This window comes from Pleurodeles waltl, chromosome 7 (assembly GCF_031143425.1).
Source record: "Pleurodeles waltl isolate 20211129_DDA chromosome 7, aPleWal1.hap1.20221129, whole genome shotgun sequence".
In the NCBI taxonomy this organism is placed as follows: domain Eukaryota; kingdom Metazoa; phylum Chordata; class Amphibia; order Caudata; family Salamandridae; genus Pleurodeles; species Pleurodeles waltl.
The window spans coordinates 541,192,221-541,208,641 of record NC_090446.1 but is presented as its reverse complement, the minus strand read 5'-3'; positions in this window follow the sequence as shown (position 1 = coordinate 541,208,641).

Here is a 16,421-nt window from a genome sequence, read left to right as displayed (position 1 = left end):
TGTTTGATAAGCATGTTCACTTTCAAATACAGTATAATATTCAAGCTCATAAAGCATAGAATCATCTGTTTTTCTATCCCAACCATCAGAAACTACTCCCGGTGTCATAATAACATTAATTGAAACTTTAAATACATATGGTATTTGAAGGATCTCCGTCAGGCCATAGACATCAAAGGACACTTTATCCCAAACAATCCCATCAGGAATTGGTTTAGCTGAAATGTTCACTAAGTCTCTCCAAACCTTATGTGAGGACAAATGTGGTTTTAGAACCTCATCCACCAGTTTAACAGCAGAGCATTCACGAAGATAATGACCATGTATCAGTAAAAAGAAAATGATGATAAAACCAATCCAGAGAAGTAAGGCAAGCACAGTTAACAGGACCCATAGGTAGTTCCATGGACAAAACAGATAGATAGTTTTAAGGTAAGTGAACAGCTTATGTGCTCTTGATACAGGTACTTCAGATAACGTAGAAGAACCAGTAAAAGAATCACTGATGTTGACAAAATATCCAGAAGCAGTTCATGCAAATACCAGAGCCGGTGTCGGAAAAGAAGAACTGACAGATATGTCCCTTGGTGTTTTTATGTCAAATGTTGTGTCTGCCACCACTGTGGCAGAGCCATAAAGATCTGGGATATACATAGGTATGCCGAATAGAACCTTCTATGTGGTGCGCCCTCCTAAGGACCTTCTAGGCAGATTAATAAGTGCTCCCTGGACTCCATACAGTATAGGTGATTAAGACAACTACAACCCATACCTAATACTCTCTCTGTTGAGAATTGCTTTAAGTCTTGGTTCTTTTACTCCACTGTACTGTTACCCTAGGGACAATATGGAGACAAGTAGTGCAATTGGCCCCCCAACATCACCATGGTGTCCCTGAATGCCCTTGAGGCAAAAGCAGGGCCCTGGTCTGAATGAAATGCCGCAACTGTGTGTCCCGATAAAGACGTGTAAGTCTTTAATAACAGTTTGATTGTCAGCTGATCGTTGTGGCTATATCTATAGGAATCTGGAGCAAGAGTCAACAGCAACTAAGATGTTTTTGTATGCACCATCAGGTGGCAAAGGACCACAATGGTCCAGATACACACATTGTAGAGGTTTGTTGGAAATTAGTAGGGGTGTCTGCGGTAGGTGCTTGACAGTGGATTCATTTATTTGTTGACATATGTCACAACAAAGGACATACTGTTTGGTCTGTTTATAAAGACCTGGCCACCAGTAACGTAAGGAAACAGTAGTCACCACACCTGCATGTGCAGAAGCAATTCCCTCATGCACTGCTTTTATCAACTCTGATCCTGGTTGGGGATCACACAATCATCTACTCCTGGTATTCTTACAAAGGCAATGTTCTGTGCACTTACGTAGTAGGAATATTTGGTGGGATACGCCTTTGGCAAGGGCTTGCTGTCTGTTTCCTGAGGCTTTTAAAGCAGCCAGTGTTTCTTCATCCAGCCTCACTCTGGTACCAGTAATCACAGCAACAGAGGCAATGGATACTGCTTCTTTGGATGCCTCATCAGCCAAGGTATTACCTGCAATGTGTACTCCTGCACGTTGATGACCCATTGTATGAACTACATGGGTATTGGGTAGCATTTCTTTCCGATCTGCTACTTTCTCCTACAATAATCTGTGTTTGATGGTGTTCTCTTTTGAATATCTGAACCTATTTTGGTGCTAGTAATGCAGATATTTACTCATCAAAGTACTGGACACAATAGTACGAATCACGCAATATTATTGTTAGCTGTTCCGGATCTGTACATTCCAGTGCCAATACCAGAGCCTTACGCTCTGCCAATTGTGCAGTGCAGTCCCCTAGGGTCTGATGTAAGTGTTCTGAGAAAGGAATTTGCATCTGTCATGACACCACTCACAACCACACAGGCTGCGCGTACTGTTGTTTTGTGCCTACCACCGGTTGTGCTGAACCATCAGTATAAATTCATGTTTGATACTGGTCAAGAGGCAAGATATTTGTTGCTACTGAGTATTCAAGCTTATACTGAAGGAATTCTTGAGTCAGAAGTTTTGGGTCTAAAACATAATCTGCATCAGTGGCAGTCAGAGATGTTGCCCTTTCGATCCAATGTGGATGTAGTGCTTTAGCATTTGGGACGCTAGCTTTTGTAACAGCCTCAAGGGCTGGTTTGGAGGTTAGACAATAATGCCTTTCCCCTGGGCCAGAGGTGTGTCTTTTGTGTTTTATGACAGCCATCTGAATAGCAGTCAGAATCTTTTCATTGGGAGCAAAACGTTGTTCAGCGGTGGAGTACAGGTATTATTTGTATTCTAATGGTACGGTATCACCTTCATTGAATGTTACATAGGTGAATCAGATAGTACCAGCAATTACTCTGATGACCAAATTTGTTTTGTTATCACACGTGTGTAAGTGTTTTGCTTCAAGTAGGTCCTGCTGCAATGCTCTTAGAATGTGTGTGTGTTTGACTGTCTAATATTTTCTTGAAAAGTCCGGCATATTATATATTCATTAGTTTCATGTGTTTTGCATAGTCTGGAATGTAAGTTCTGCCAAAGTTGAAAAAACTCAATAATGATTGCAGCTTTTCAATGGTATTTGGTGGTTGTAATTGTGCACATTTTTCTAGAAAGTGCGGTGCCAGGCTCTTTTCTTCATCAGATAATTTGGACCCCAAAACTGGACACTGAGAAAGGCAATTTTAGTGCTTTTGAAATTGAATTCATAACCATAAGGTAGATATCATCTGCATAGGATAATCCCTCAGGGTCAATGTCACGTAGAATGGATGTCTTGCATGCTGAGAACCATCCAGGACTGTTTGCATACCCCTGTGGAAGACTACAAAATTTCCTCTGTGAGCCTATTGCGCTCAATGCTGTTAAATCCCTGCTTTCAGGTGCCATATTTTGGCAGAAGAACCCATTAGAAATTAGGATTGTATTTTTTTCGCACTAAATTTTTGATAAGTGCTGTGAGCATTTTTTATAGCAAATATGCGTGTATGACTATTTAAGTGTCTGTAATTTAAGGCTATTCTCTAAGAATGGTCTGATTTAGCTACAGGAAACAAAGGGGCATATTTAAGAGCCCCAGCACCTCTTTGTGCTGCATTAGCATAATTGTTTTTACACTAATGTGGCCCAATGTTGCCAAAATCCCTGTGCCATATTTACAAAGTGGTGCAATGCATGCATTGCGCCACTTTGTAACCCTTTGCGCTACATCATGCCTGCACCAGGGAGGCCTGTTAGGAGGGGCAAAAAAATCAAAGAGACTTCTTTGCATCATTTTTTCCAGGATTGTTAACACCTGCTCCGAGCAGGCATTAAAATGAAGCTCCCATTGGGTTCAATGGGCCTCTTGGTGCTTTGCAGGATTAGCGTCAACATTTTTTACGGTAATCCTGCAAAGCGCTGAACTAGCATCAACTATTCGGATGCTAGTTCCCTAACTATGGCCATGGTGCGCCTTATATTAAATACGGCGCACACATGGTGGAGTTAGGGGGGAGCTAAGGGGCGCACTAGGTGCAGCACCACTTGTCATAAACCTGCCCCAAAGAGTTATTCATTGGTGAGACACAGGGCTCAATTACACTGTGGTACTCTAGATGTGTGAGTATCTCTCTTACTGGTGCTTTAGCCTCATGTTTAGTGGGATATTGAGTTTGAGGCTGGGGTGCTCTACTAGGTATTATGTGGTAGGACGAGTCTCTGACCCACCCCACATGATTGCCATACAGCGCAGGGGCTTGTTCCAATGCCCAATATACTACAGAGGCTTCCCTTAATTCCCTAGGAAGGAGAGGTGAGAAAGAAGGTATAATACCTCCTTCCCCGAATGGAAGAATCTGGGCAAATTGTGGTGACCAATCCGTTTCTGCCAATAGGATATCATTACACAATGTCATTTTTCCCAAGAATATTATTCTAACAGTAGGCTCAATGTCTCCTTCGAGATGCACTTTCAATTTGTAAACTGTCGGGGGACTCGTGTATCGACTTCTAAATAGTCATTAGTTGTTTTGAAATCCAGAAGCTCTTGAAGATTCTGGTGAACTATTGTGACCTCTGCCGCACTGTCTAGCAGAGTCAGTGCCCACTTCCTGTTCTTCATTAAGGCTCTCAACATGCGTGGCATTTCGAGCCAAAATAGCTGCCACCTTTTTCTTTTTAAATTGTTGTTTCTGTTGGGGTAGTTTCTCTTCCTTTCTTATGGAAGGTTCCAAGGAACATTGTGAATCTTTTCTTGATTTCATGTAATCATTTTGTTGTTCGTAACGCCACCTCTCTTACTTCGTTTATCCGGTGAGTCCTGAAAAGAAAGAGATTGGCGTGTATCAATATATTGATATCTATCAGGAATTTACAAACTATCTCTATTTCTTAAATTGTATCATTACTCAGAGGACTCCGGACACAGAGATTCTCCTCTCTGCTTTATATTATCTTTATTTAATTTTTTTCTATCCCAGCATTTTTTAGAACCCTCTGTTGCTGGCTTGGTAGAATCCTTATTGGATTTACATTGCAGTTGTGATTTACTCGGTCTGGCTCCCAAACTACCCCAACTTATTCTAGAATAGATCTCAGCGATAATCTTTGATTGCTCGTGCTCCTCATCCTGTACAAGAATATACCGGAGCCACATGCGGACTGCCAGAGCTACTGCTCCTCCTTTAGGGTTACTTAATATTATTGAGGATACTATGGCAAAGTTGCTCATTAATTGCATCCCCTAGTCTAGGACTGGGGCAGCCCCATATTCATCTTGAATTTGTTTCAACACTTCGGGAAGATTTGCCAGTGTCAATGTTCTGTGTGCAATAGTGTAGAGTGCAGCAAATACTGCACCCCATGTAGTGCAGTTGTTCACCGAGGGAACCATCCAGAATGGCAAGCACATTGTGAGTATTCTATGTTTATCTTGAGGTGCCGTATGGGAAACACTACTTCCAAAGCACTTATTTTATGTGCTAACCAAAATGGAATTTCTTCACATTTGGTGGGTGCCTACCCCATGATTGAATGCAATGTCCCAGGATTATTGCCTGCTGTGACCATATGTGGTTGCACTGGAGCAGCCCTTTCTGGGGCAATATTTAATGGCTCATCCAGATTCAGGAGCTCTGGCCAGGTTCAGGATCTCTCACTCAGTCCTGGGTTAGGCCTCTGGTGGGCCTTTGGTTGGAAACCCCTTTCCTGGGCTCTGTTCTCTGGCTCACCTTGTGGCAAAGTGCCCATGAAGGGATTGTGCGTGCCCATGGAGCCCTCCCCTGGTGGTCTGGGTGTAGAAGGTCCGAACAGAGCCCTATGACCTGGGGCAGAGGGCTCCCTTCTCTGGCTCAATGCCTGGTAAAGCACCCAGGATGGGGTTCTGCTGGCCCCGGGAGGATCTCTACCGCTTCCCCGGCATGTAACACCCATAATCCCACATGCCCACTTACCTTCAACTTTGACTAAATAACAGTACCAAGTATATGTACTAGCCTTTTAACCTCCATAACCCCCATTGAAAATAATATTTATGCACATTTCTTCAACACATGTCACTACACTACAGTGACAAGTGTGTGCAACAGCAATTTAACACCCATGATCCCCCATGTAGAATTCATTATGGCCATTATCCCAAGAGGGCTATGTAAAACACCATGCTCAGGGTATGTAGCAGGCATTTATCCCCATAATCCCCTTTTAAACATTATTTACTTCCATTTTTCTCACAGTATCTTTATAATATGGGGGAAGTGTGTTTAACAGCTATTTAAAGCACATAATCATTTGTGAGTAAAGTAGCTATCACTATTTCTTTGCAGTATTCATGACAATACAGTAGTAGGTACATGTAAAAGCAATTTAACGTCCATCATCCCGATGTAGAAAATCCCTATCCCTCTTTCCTACTTTGAACAATCCTAATACATTTCCAGATATATTCAATGGCTATGTAACACCCATAATTTCATATCGAGAACAAAGCTAGGCCAACTTACCTTCAACATTTAATAAATAAAAGTATCAGGTATATGCACCAGCCATTTACCCCCATTAACCCCTTTTTAAAAAAACATTATACCCATTTCCTCAACACATCGCACTACACTACAGTGACAGGTGAATGCAACAGCCATTCAACACCCATTATCCCCCATTTCTAAATAACTATGGCCATCAAACCAAGAGGGCTATGTAAAATACTATGCGCAGGGTCTGTAGCAGCCATTTACTCCCCATCATCCCCCTTTAAACAATATATATTTCCATTTTCCTAACAGGTCTATTGTAATATAGGGGAAAATGTGTTCAACAGGTCTTCAACACCTATAATGCCCTTTCAGTAAAGTAGCTATTTCCATTTCCTTACAGTAATCATGAAAATACAGCGGTATGTATATGTATGTTGAACAATCTTAATACATTTCAAAATATATTCAGTGACCATGTAACCCCCATTGCCCCCCCATGCAGAACACAGCTATGCCCATTTTTTCTATAACAGTTACTAAATAACAGTACCAGGTATCTGTAAATGACAGTTAATATTCATCACCCCTATGTAGAAAATCCCTATCCTCATTTCATACCTGAAACAATACTAACACTTTCCTAAATATATTCAATGGCAATGGAATGCCCTTCATCCCTCATGCAGGTCAAAGCTGTGCCCATTTTCCTTCAGCATTTACTAAATAACAGTACCATGAATATGTAATACCCATTTCACCCACCTATCATACTAGGTAAACAATAAGAATTGTTGAAGAGAGTTTCCTTTCACTTAGCCCATGTAAGCTAAAACACATCCTGGTAGGAAAGTATAACAATTGCTGAAGAGAGTTAACTTTCACTTTGCACGTGTAAGCATTAAACTACACTGTCACCGGTGGACACTGAAGAGAATGCAGCCCATTATCCCATCATCCACACTGATCCTTTTAGTATGTCTTCAAATAACAAGGATGTGCAGACATAAAAAAGCCACTAGGTGTCGAGCATTTCAAACCCAAGAGGCCCATATACCGCAATACAAGCATGATATTTACTAGTGTTTAAATGGCTTTTTCAAAACAATTCCATAATTCTAAGAAACATGACTTTGGGGCTGTTGCCAGGGTTATTAGCAGGAATGCCCCCTCTACCTTTGAATGATGAGCATCTGAATTAATGTGGTAAAGACAAAAGCATTAAAGTGTTCATTGACTCACATAACATCTATTTTTTTCACAGGGAATACAATGCCTTACTACTATCTTCACTACTTCGGACACCTACCTCATGCCTTATATGCAAGTCACACCCCAAACACTCTTCAGTACCCCTGGTGTCGGGAACAGATGACAAACATTTGTTTCAAGCACAAAATGGTAAGATCAAGGTCCCAGTGAACCTAAACCATGCTAGGAGCACCTGGGGTCAAAGACAAGCTCAAGAAATATGTTACAAAACCGAACTATTTTAAAAGTGTAACCATCTGCAAAGCCATCAAAGCCCCTTTCTGAATAGTTGATGATTTATTGTATGTTGTATAATGTGTGTTGTTGAGTGAGGTTGTCTATGTTGTGTAATGGTGACATTAGGGTCTTACCAGACAGCTAAAGATCTATATAGCTAGACTCTAAGCACTAGGAACATTATTCGATGAACAGAGGAAAGCATTAGGCCCTCAATAAAATTATATCACTGTTGCCAGACGAGAGAGCAATACATACCTTATTTAGATCTTGCCGTTGCAAGCCATTGTGGGCTTACCAAGAATAAAGAGGGCCTTAGAGCCCGCCCAATCCTTACCATTGGTTAGCTTTCCTGTCACTCCCATTTGACTACTTTTTATGCACGTCATAGCTTGTCAACCTTGCGTCTGCCACCCTGATAGAGCTGTGCCTCTTCTAAGCTTCCTTTGCTTGCTTTTCTATCATCCTGTTTTTCCATTCGGTTAAACACTCCATGAGAGTGAATGTTCTTCCAGCTGTCTCCCTTCTGTACTTCTTCCCCTGCACACCACGTTGCTCTCTGTTGTCCATGTGCATCTCCCCAACCTGCTCTATGTTGCTTTCTTTCAGCTGTTGCTTCTCCACCTCATCCCTGCCCTACGTGTTACTACCCCATGCATGCCCTTGTCTCTCGCCCCTTATTTCTCCTCCCACCATTGTACTCCCCCCATTCCATGTCCACCTATTTCATATTGCTTGCTCATCTGATTTTTTACTTCCTCCACTTGCATCCTTCATGTAACTTCCACCTGTCCAGGGTTGCTTCTGACCCCGCTGGATTGCTGCCACCCCTGTGGGTTGCTTGTGCCCCCACCAACTGGTTGCTTTAGTCCCTACCTGTGTTGCTTCTGCCCACATGTTGCTTTTGCCCTGGTTGCTTCCTTAACAGTTTTTTTACTGAAAAACGCTTTTGTGTGTTTTTAGGTCGAGCATTAGTAGCGTGCATGCACTACTTTTGCTTTTTGACCTGTTGTTATCTATTCTGGGGGGGGTTAAACCACACCCATCACTTTAAATTGTTCATGGGCTTGTCTTTTGATGTTGCTTTGATTTTATTTGTGAAAATCATGCATATGTCATGCCTTTTCCCGTGTTCAGCCCTCCTCTAGAGCACCGGCCAACTACAGATAACATATGCAGCGTTTACACATGGTTTCGGGACTACTTTTTTTTATTTCTTACATAGTGCGAACTCACATGCTTCATGGCGATTTCAAAGTTTTACACAGCGCGATCTCGTTTTGCAGTACTGGAGCGATTTCCATGTCTACCAGGTACTTCCATTGTTTATCCTTCGCGTTCCATGGCCATTTACACGTCTTTCACAGAGCGATCGTACTCGTCTGTGTTGGAGAAATTTGCATGACTAGAAGGTACTTCCTTTACTTATCCTTCGCACCGGAGGCCCTTTCGAAGTTCTTCCCTCCCCAGCCCCATGACAGTAGTCGATGCCCCATTTATTCATTTACGTATTTATGTTCTGGACATGCATCGGCACAAATGAAAGTCAAACTTGCACGCTAGAACAGGTTATATGCCTGCATTAATTTGGTTCCAACTTGAACTTTTGTGCAGTCAGTATTGCTAATTCCATTCGAGCAGTGCCTCCTGTGACCTTCTATCAGCCCACACATAGCTTTGTGAAAGGACTGGCTGGGCAGTAGGTTGCATAGAGGCCAGCAAGAGAATTCTGAAAACGTGTTTGACTTGATTTGAATCCCAAGGGCAGCTTGGATTCAACATTCTAGCATTTTATATGAGCTGCTTGCCTGCAGCATTGTGTCACTTGATCTAGCTTGTGCTTATCAGTAGGAAGCCCTCATCCTCTGCATGACAGGAGGTCTGCCAAGGAAGTTCTGCCAACAGCGACCATGGGCAGCTGCTGCAGTACTTGTCAGTGGTGTTTCAAGTCTACCACAGGCTCTGGTACAAGCAAGGAAGATGCTTCCCGTGTCCTCTAGTTTGGAAGTGAAAAAACTATAATTGGGGTGCCACGGGCCATACACATTCCTGGGCACTGGTACCATTGCACCTGCAACTCTAATAATATCTATGCCCCTGACCACTACCTGCAAGTCTTATCTGTGCTCCATTTCCTGGCAACTGGCTCCTTCCAAGTGACAGTGGGCTTGGCAGCAGGAATATCTAAACAATGTTCTCAATAGTGCTGACCAGACTGGTGTCTGCCCTGATTAAACACATGCACAGCTACATCGTTTTCCCCCTGGTGGAGGATTTGGCCTCAGTGAAAGCTGGTTTCTATGCAATGGGACATATCCCCAACATTATTGGGGCAATTGATGGTACACATATTGCATTTGCCCCCCCACCCCCCCTGCAGAAATGAACAGGTGTTCAGAAATCGAAAGAGCTTTCACTCAATGAATGTGCAGATAGTGTGCCCGGCGGACCAGTACATCTCCCATATCAATGCCAAATACACTGGGTTGGTGCATGATGCCTTTATCCTGAGGAATAGCAGCATCCCATATGTGATGGCTCAACTCCAGAAGTACCGGGTGTGGCTAATAGGTGATCCCTGGTTCCCACCCAGTGGATGTTGGTGTATGGTGTGGGCACTAAGGGTTAGTGTGTGTCTAACAGGTGCCCCTCGATATTTGCAGGTGACTCTGGTTACCCCAACCTCTCATGGTTACTGACCTCTGTAAGAAATCCCAGGACAAGGGTAGAGGAATGTTACAATGAAGCACATGGGCGAACAAGAAGAATTATAGAGAGGACATTCGGCCTCCTGAAGGCTAGGTTTTGTTGCCTCCATCCCACAGGTGGTTCCCTGTGCTACTCACCCAAGAAGGTCTGCCAGATCATTGTGGCATGCTGTATGTTGCACAACCTTGCCTTACGTCACCAGGTGCTTTTTCTGCAGGAGGATGAGGCTGGAGATGGGCGTGTGGCAGCAGTGGACCCTGTGGACAGTAAAGATGAGGAGGCAGTGGATGAGGACAAAAGAAGTGCAATAATTTGTCAATACTTTCAATTACACACAGGTAAGACAGTGTAACTTCACTTTTAATTGTCAGATTTGTGTTTGACATAGTCACTGTCAGGCTGATTTTCCCACTTCTATGGCCACTCACTGTACCCTTTGGCATCTCTATTGGCAGATATGTGTGCCCCACTATCACTCCTGGTGTGTTGACTGCATCCAACTACAGGTCTTTCCTATGTATACATTACTGTACAGTTGAATTGCAGTGTTTAAACCTTGTTAAACTAATACATAGTTAAATCATTTGACATACTCCATACTTGCATTTTTATAAAGGGTGTTTATTTAAGTGTTAATAAGTAGAGGGAGATGTGCAATGGGCTGGTGTGATGGTGGAGGAAAGTCCAGGATAGAGTCCAGTCTATGTGGATCACAGGTGCATTGTCCAAGGGGGCATAGGAAGGGGAGCAATGGCAGTTCAAGGTGGACAGGGAGGGACACAAGGGTGACATTCAGTAGAGTCTTATTTTCTGACAGGGGTCTTGTCTCCTGTTCACTAGCGGCAGCAGAGGTGGAGGGCTGTTCATCAGTTTGGCTAGTGGTAGGGGCCCAGTGGTGTGCCACTGCCTCCCTCATAGTGTTGGCCATGTCTGCTAGCACCCCTGCAATGGTGGCCAGGGTGGTGTGGATGTCCTTCAAGTCCTCCCTGATCCCCGGGTACTGTCCCTCCTGCAGCCGCTGGTTCCCCTGCATCTTGTCTAGTATCTGGCCCATCGTCTCCTGGGAATATTGATATGCTCCCAGGATCGAGGTGAGTGCCTCCTAGAGAGTCGGTTCCCTTGGCCTGTCCTCCCCCTGTCGCACAGCAGTCCTCCCAGCTTCCCTGTTGTCCTGTGCCTCTGTCCCCTGAACCGTGTGCCCACTGCCACTGACCCCATGTCCCTGATCGTCCTGTGTTTGTGGGGTGGCCTGGGGTCCCTGTAGTGGTGTACACACTGCTGATTGACGTGTCCTGGGGACAGAGGCATGGGCCTGCTGGGTGGGTGCTGTGCTGGTGTTTCCTGAGGGGGGAGGCTCTGTGGTGGTATGGGACTGTTCCTGGGTAACTGACTGTCTGGAGATCCCTGATGGGCCAGGTTGGTCATCCAGATCTTGGCGTCCAGAGCTGCTGTCATCACTGTAGGCCTCTTCTGTGGGGGGACTGGATGTTGCTGGCACCTCCTCTCCGGTGACGTTGACTGGTGGACCTGTGGGGATGTAATTGCAGTGTTATTGTTTCTACGTGTGACATCTTGTGCATGGGTGTGTTGCCCTCTATGGTTGTTATTACCCAGGCCGTTTTGTCTTGTGTGAGATGTTATTTGGTGGGCTAGCTGTTTCCCTCTCGTATTCATGCTTTTGTGATAGGTGTCCATGCAGGTCTGTGCTGGGTGTCCATGCATTGTTGTTGCATGCAGGGCTTGGTATTGGGATGGGTGGGTTGTGATGGTGGGGTGTGTGGGAGGTGGTGGAGTGATGGGAGTGAGGGTAAGGGTGGGGGTATGTGATGACATGCAGGAAGTGGGGGTTGAAAGTAGTAAAGAGTTGACTAGCCAGAGTCCAGTCCTCCTACTCCTGCCCTCAGGATGCATGATTGCCAAGACTTGCTCCTCCCATGTTTTTAGTTGTGGGGGAGGAGGTGGGGGTCCACTGCCAGTCCTCTGTACAGCTATTTGGTATCTTGCTGCCACGGAACTCACCTTCCCCCGTAGGTTGTTCCACCTCTTCCTGATGTCATCCCTTGTTCTGGGGTACTGTCCCACTGCATTGACCCTGTCCACGATTCTCCACCATAGCTCCCTCTTCCTAGCAATGGATGTCTGCTGCGCCTGTGATCCAAATAGCTGTGGCTCTACCCGGCTGATTTCCTCCACCATGACCCTTAGCTCCTCCTCTGAGAACCTGGGGTGTCGTTGTGGTGCCATGGGTGTAGTGTGAGTGGTGTGGGTGAGGGTGTGTAGGGTGATGTGTTGGGGGGTGTGATGTAAGGTGCATGGATGTGGTGTGTGGCTGTGGTCTTGTCTGTGGTCTTGGTATCTCTCTTGTGGCACTTGTTTTTAGTAGTAAAGGGTTGTGGGTAATGTGGGTGTGTTTTTTATAGTGGCGTGGATGTGTAGGTGTGGTGTGTGAATGGGTGTCAGGTGTGTGTTGTTTGAATTGTCCAATGTGATGTTGTTTTGTATGTGTGTGTGTATTTCGAGCATGGTGGTATGTAGCACCCATGGTTTACTGCTATTGAATGTCCGCTGTGGTGATTCGTGGGTCATAATGTTGTAGGCGTAGTACTGGTAACGGTGTGGGTTTGGATACTGCCAGTTTATCACCAACCTTTGGGCTGACGGAATTGTGTGTGTGGCTGTAAAGTGACAGATTGCTATGTGTGTGACATAATATGGGTAGCGGTAATCCACCGCAGCCGCGGTATGTTGGCGGCAGTCGGCATGGCGGTAAGCGGTACTTACCGCCAATGTCATAATGAGGGTCATAGTTCTTTACAAGACCATAATTCATATGGATCTATGATAGGAATGGCCACTTTCTTCTATGATCCAGTAGGAAGCTCAGAATGTAAGCTAAACACCTTGGCCCTCATTTGCAAACTTTTGGCGCAGGGCAGCATTGCAAGCCTTTTTGCTGCACTGCCCTGCATCAAAACAAAAGGGCAGGTATGCACCAGTGCATTCCTGTCCTTGTCCCCTGCTCTGGCACACTAGTTGCTGCCATGGTGTAAGGATGACTGCGTTGCGGGGATGATTTGTGCAGAACAGGACACCTTCCTGCACAGAAAATAATCACAAGAGGCGTTTCCTCATATGTCTGCTGTAGAATGCAGCATACATATAGAGAGGAAGAAATGGGGAAAAATAATGTTATTTCTCCCTCTGATGCCACCCTTACGACACCCCTGGGGTGGGGTAAGAAAACTGATGCATTCCCAGGTTTATGAAAGGTTGCAAATCTGGGAGTGCATCAGATTCCATGGGTGTTGCATGGGAACACCCACAGCAATACCCATGGAACGCCCCTTTCACGCAGAGTAAAGCATGAAAATGGGCCACACCTTCAAGGCAATGAAAAGCCATTCAAGTTGGCTTTGTGTGGGCTTGTAAATATGGCCCTGCAGCCTGTGCTGCCAGTATGCCAAAAAGGCTGCTTCTAAATTTTTATTTTCTTAAGGGATTTGTCTGAGTTCGTGCATATAGTGCACCTTTTAGCAAACTGAACAATTTGAGAATCCAAATAAGGCCACCAAAAGTTCTCTCTAACTCTTTTTTTGTTAATGTTGTACTTAATGTGCCAAATCAACAATGCTCCCTCTGATGCCCTGGAGAAAACGGTCCAGCCCCCCCTTGAAAGCTATGTTATTTTTCATCGAAATTGGGTATTTTTCTTTCCCAAAAATATAGTAACTCTGAAGCCAAACGCTTCTCTGGAGACCACCCATTCGTACGAAATGTGATGACATCTTTTAGGATGCTGTCTTCACACATCATTCTTCTATTTATCCTCTGAAAATGTCATTCACTGTTACAACCACACATTCCTCTGAAGCGAGCGTGTCTCCCTGACAGAATTTTTTTCAGTCAGTCTGGTTAAACAATCTACCACTATATTACAATCTCCTGGGATATATCTGATTTCAAAATTGTGCTTTTACATCTTTGATAATATTCCTATTTTCCTGGACAACGCTTTTCTAGTACCCACAATATTAGGGGTGGGCGGTAAAATCTGCTCCGTCGGTGGAGTTCAAAGGCCCATATTTATACTTTTTGACGCTAAACTGCGCTAACGCAGTTTAGCGTCAAAAAGTTTTGCGCCGGCTAACGCCATTCTGAAGCGCCATGCGGGCGCCGTATTTATTGAATGGCGTTAGCCGGCGCAAGCAGACCGGCGCTGCCTGGTGTGCGCGAGAAAAACCACGTACACCAGGCAGCGCCGGCGTAGGGGGAAAATGGCGCATGGGCGTCTTAAAATGGGGCAAGTCAGGTTACGTCGAAAAAATCGTCGTAACCCGACTTGCGCCATTTTTTTTCGACGCCCATCCCCCATCAACATGACTCCTATCATTGTAAAGATAGGAGTCATGCCCCCTTGCCCAATGGCCATGCCCAGGGGACTTCGGTCCCCTGGGCATGGTCATTGGGCATAGTGGCATGTAGGGGGGCACAAATAAGGCCCCCCTATGCCACAAAAAAAAAAAAAAAAAATACTTACCTGAACTTACCTTAATGTCCATGGGATGGGTCCCTCCGTCCTTGGGTGTCCTCCTGGGGTGGGCAAGGGTGGCAGGGGGGGTCCCTGGGGGCAGGGGAGGGCACTCTGGGCTCATTTTGAGCCCACTTGTCCCTTAACGCCATGCCTGACCCAGGCGTTAAAAAGCGGCGCAAATGCGCCGTTTTTAGCCACGCCCACTCCCGGGCGTCTCTTTTGCCCGGGAGTATAAATACCACGTAAAGGCCTGGGAGTCATTTTTTAGACGGGAACGCCTCCCTTGCATATCATTAACGCAAGGAAGGGGTTCACGCTAAAAAATGACGCACATTCCGGGAACTTTGGCGCTATACGCCTCTAACGCCATAGTATAAATATGGCGTTAGTTGGCGTTAGTTTAGCGTCGAATTTACGTCGAAAAAAACGACGCAAATTCGGCGCAAACGGAGTATAAATACGGCCCAAAGAGTTTTGCTGAAGAGCGCGGATTTTGGCAAAAACTCCACCAAAAGCCGCGTGGCGGGGTATACCGCCCGGCACCCACCAAGTATAGCTGGTGATGATCCTTTAAGTGAGGCTCAGTGATACTATCCGGATCCTCCTCAATTCCTGTACAGGTTAGAATACCTATTTTCCTCATATATAATTTATTTTGTAATAAAACAGCAATAGATTGTTTCTCCTTGTATTTAGAGATCCCAGAAAACTTAGAAGCTGAACGGATTTCTCAACTATTAATTGGCTAACATATGTAGCTATGCTGCCATCTAATGGACCTCAGTAAAATTAATGGAAAAAGCTATGTATCAAGCGGACAAGTAAATAATGTACCGGTTTCTTTGCCATCTATCCGGGAAAAATTAAATACATTTAGCACTTTTCCCAGTTTTCCTTTTTCCTGGCGGGTCATCTAAACACAGCGGGGAGCAATTTACATGCGTTTTAGCATGGTTGCCTGGGTGACAAGGGTTTTATATATATATATATATATATATATATATATATATATATATATATATATATATATATATATATAAACATGTGTGCCATTATCTCGGCTGGCGGTGGGGACTGAAGGAGTCTCTAGTGGAACATGAAGCATGAATTGATTAAAGGTAAGCGAATGGTCATTTCATGAGGATGGATACCATAATATTCACATGCCGGTCAGTGGTCCCTTTAATTCGCATCAGTGTGACATTTATAAGTAGATGTTGCCTGTTGTGGCTGGAGTCAATAACGAGTAATCCGGTAATGTAAGGAATATTATGAGCACATGGGTTCGAGATGTATGCTTTAATTTTGCATGAGCGCCGCGGTCTGCAGTAAATGAAAGGTGTAAATAGCAGGGGTCGGTGCAGTTTACGAATCAGCTCCCCTCCACCCATTTCATAATTTCAGTCGCCCTCAGCTCCAACCCCAACCATGTCCTTCCCTTCGGCCGCAAGCTCTTCCACGGACCTTCTCTTCAGAAGCACATTTTCTCTTGACCCATCCTGGTTAATGAAGGAGATTGGGAAGCTCTGAATGTAGAAGCAAATCATTATTAGGGGTTTTATGTAACTCTGCGGAATTCTGTGAAGTACAACTCCACAAATTCTGCCCACCCCGAGTAAAATGGTTTATAATCAGATTTGATATCAAATTTTTATTCCCACAGTGTTCGACTGCCCAAGCACAAGCCAATACCCTCTTTTTCAATGGCCGAATAATGT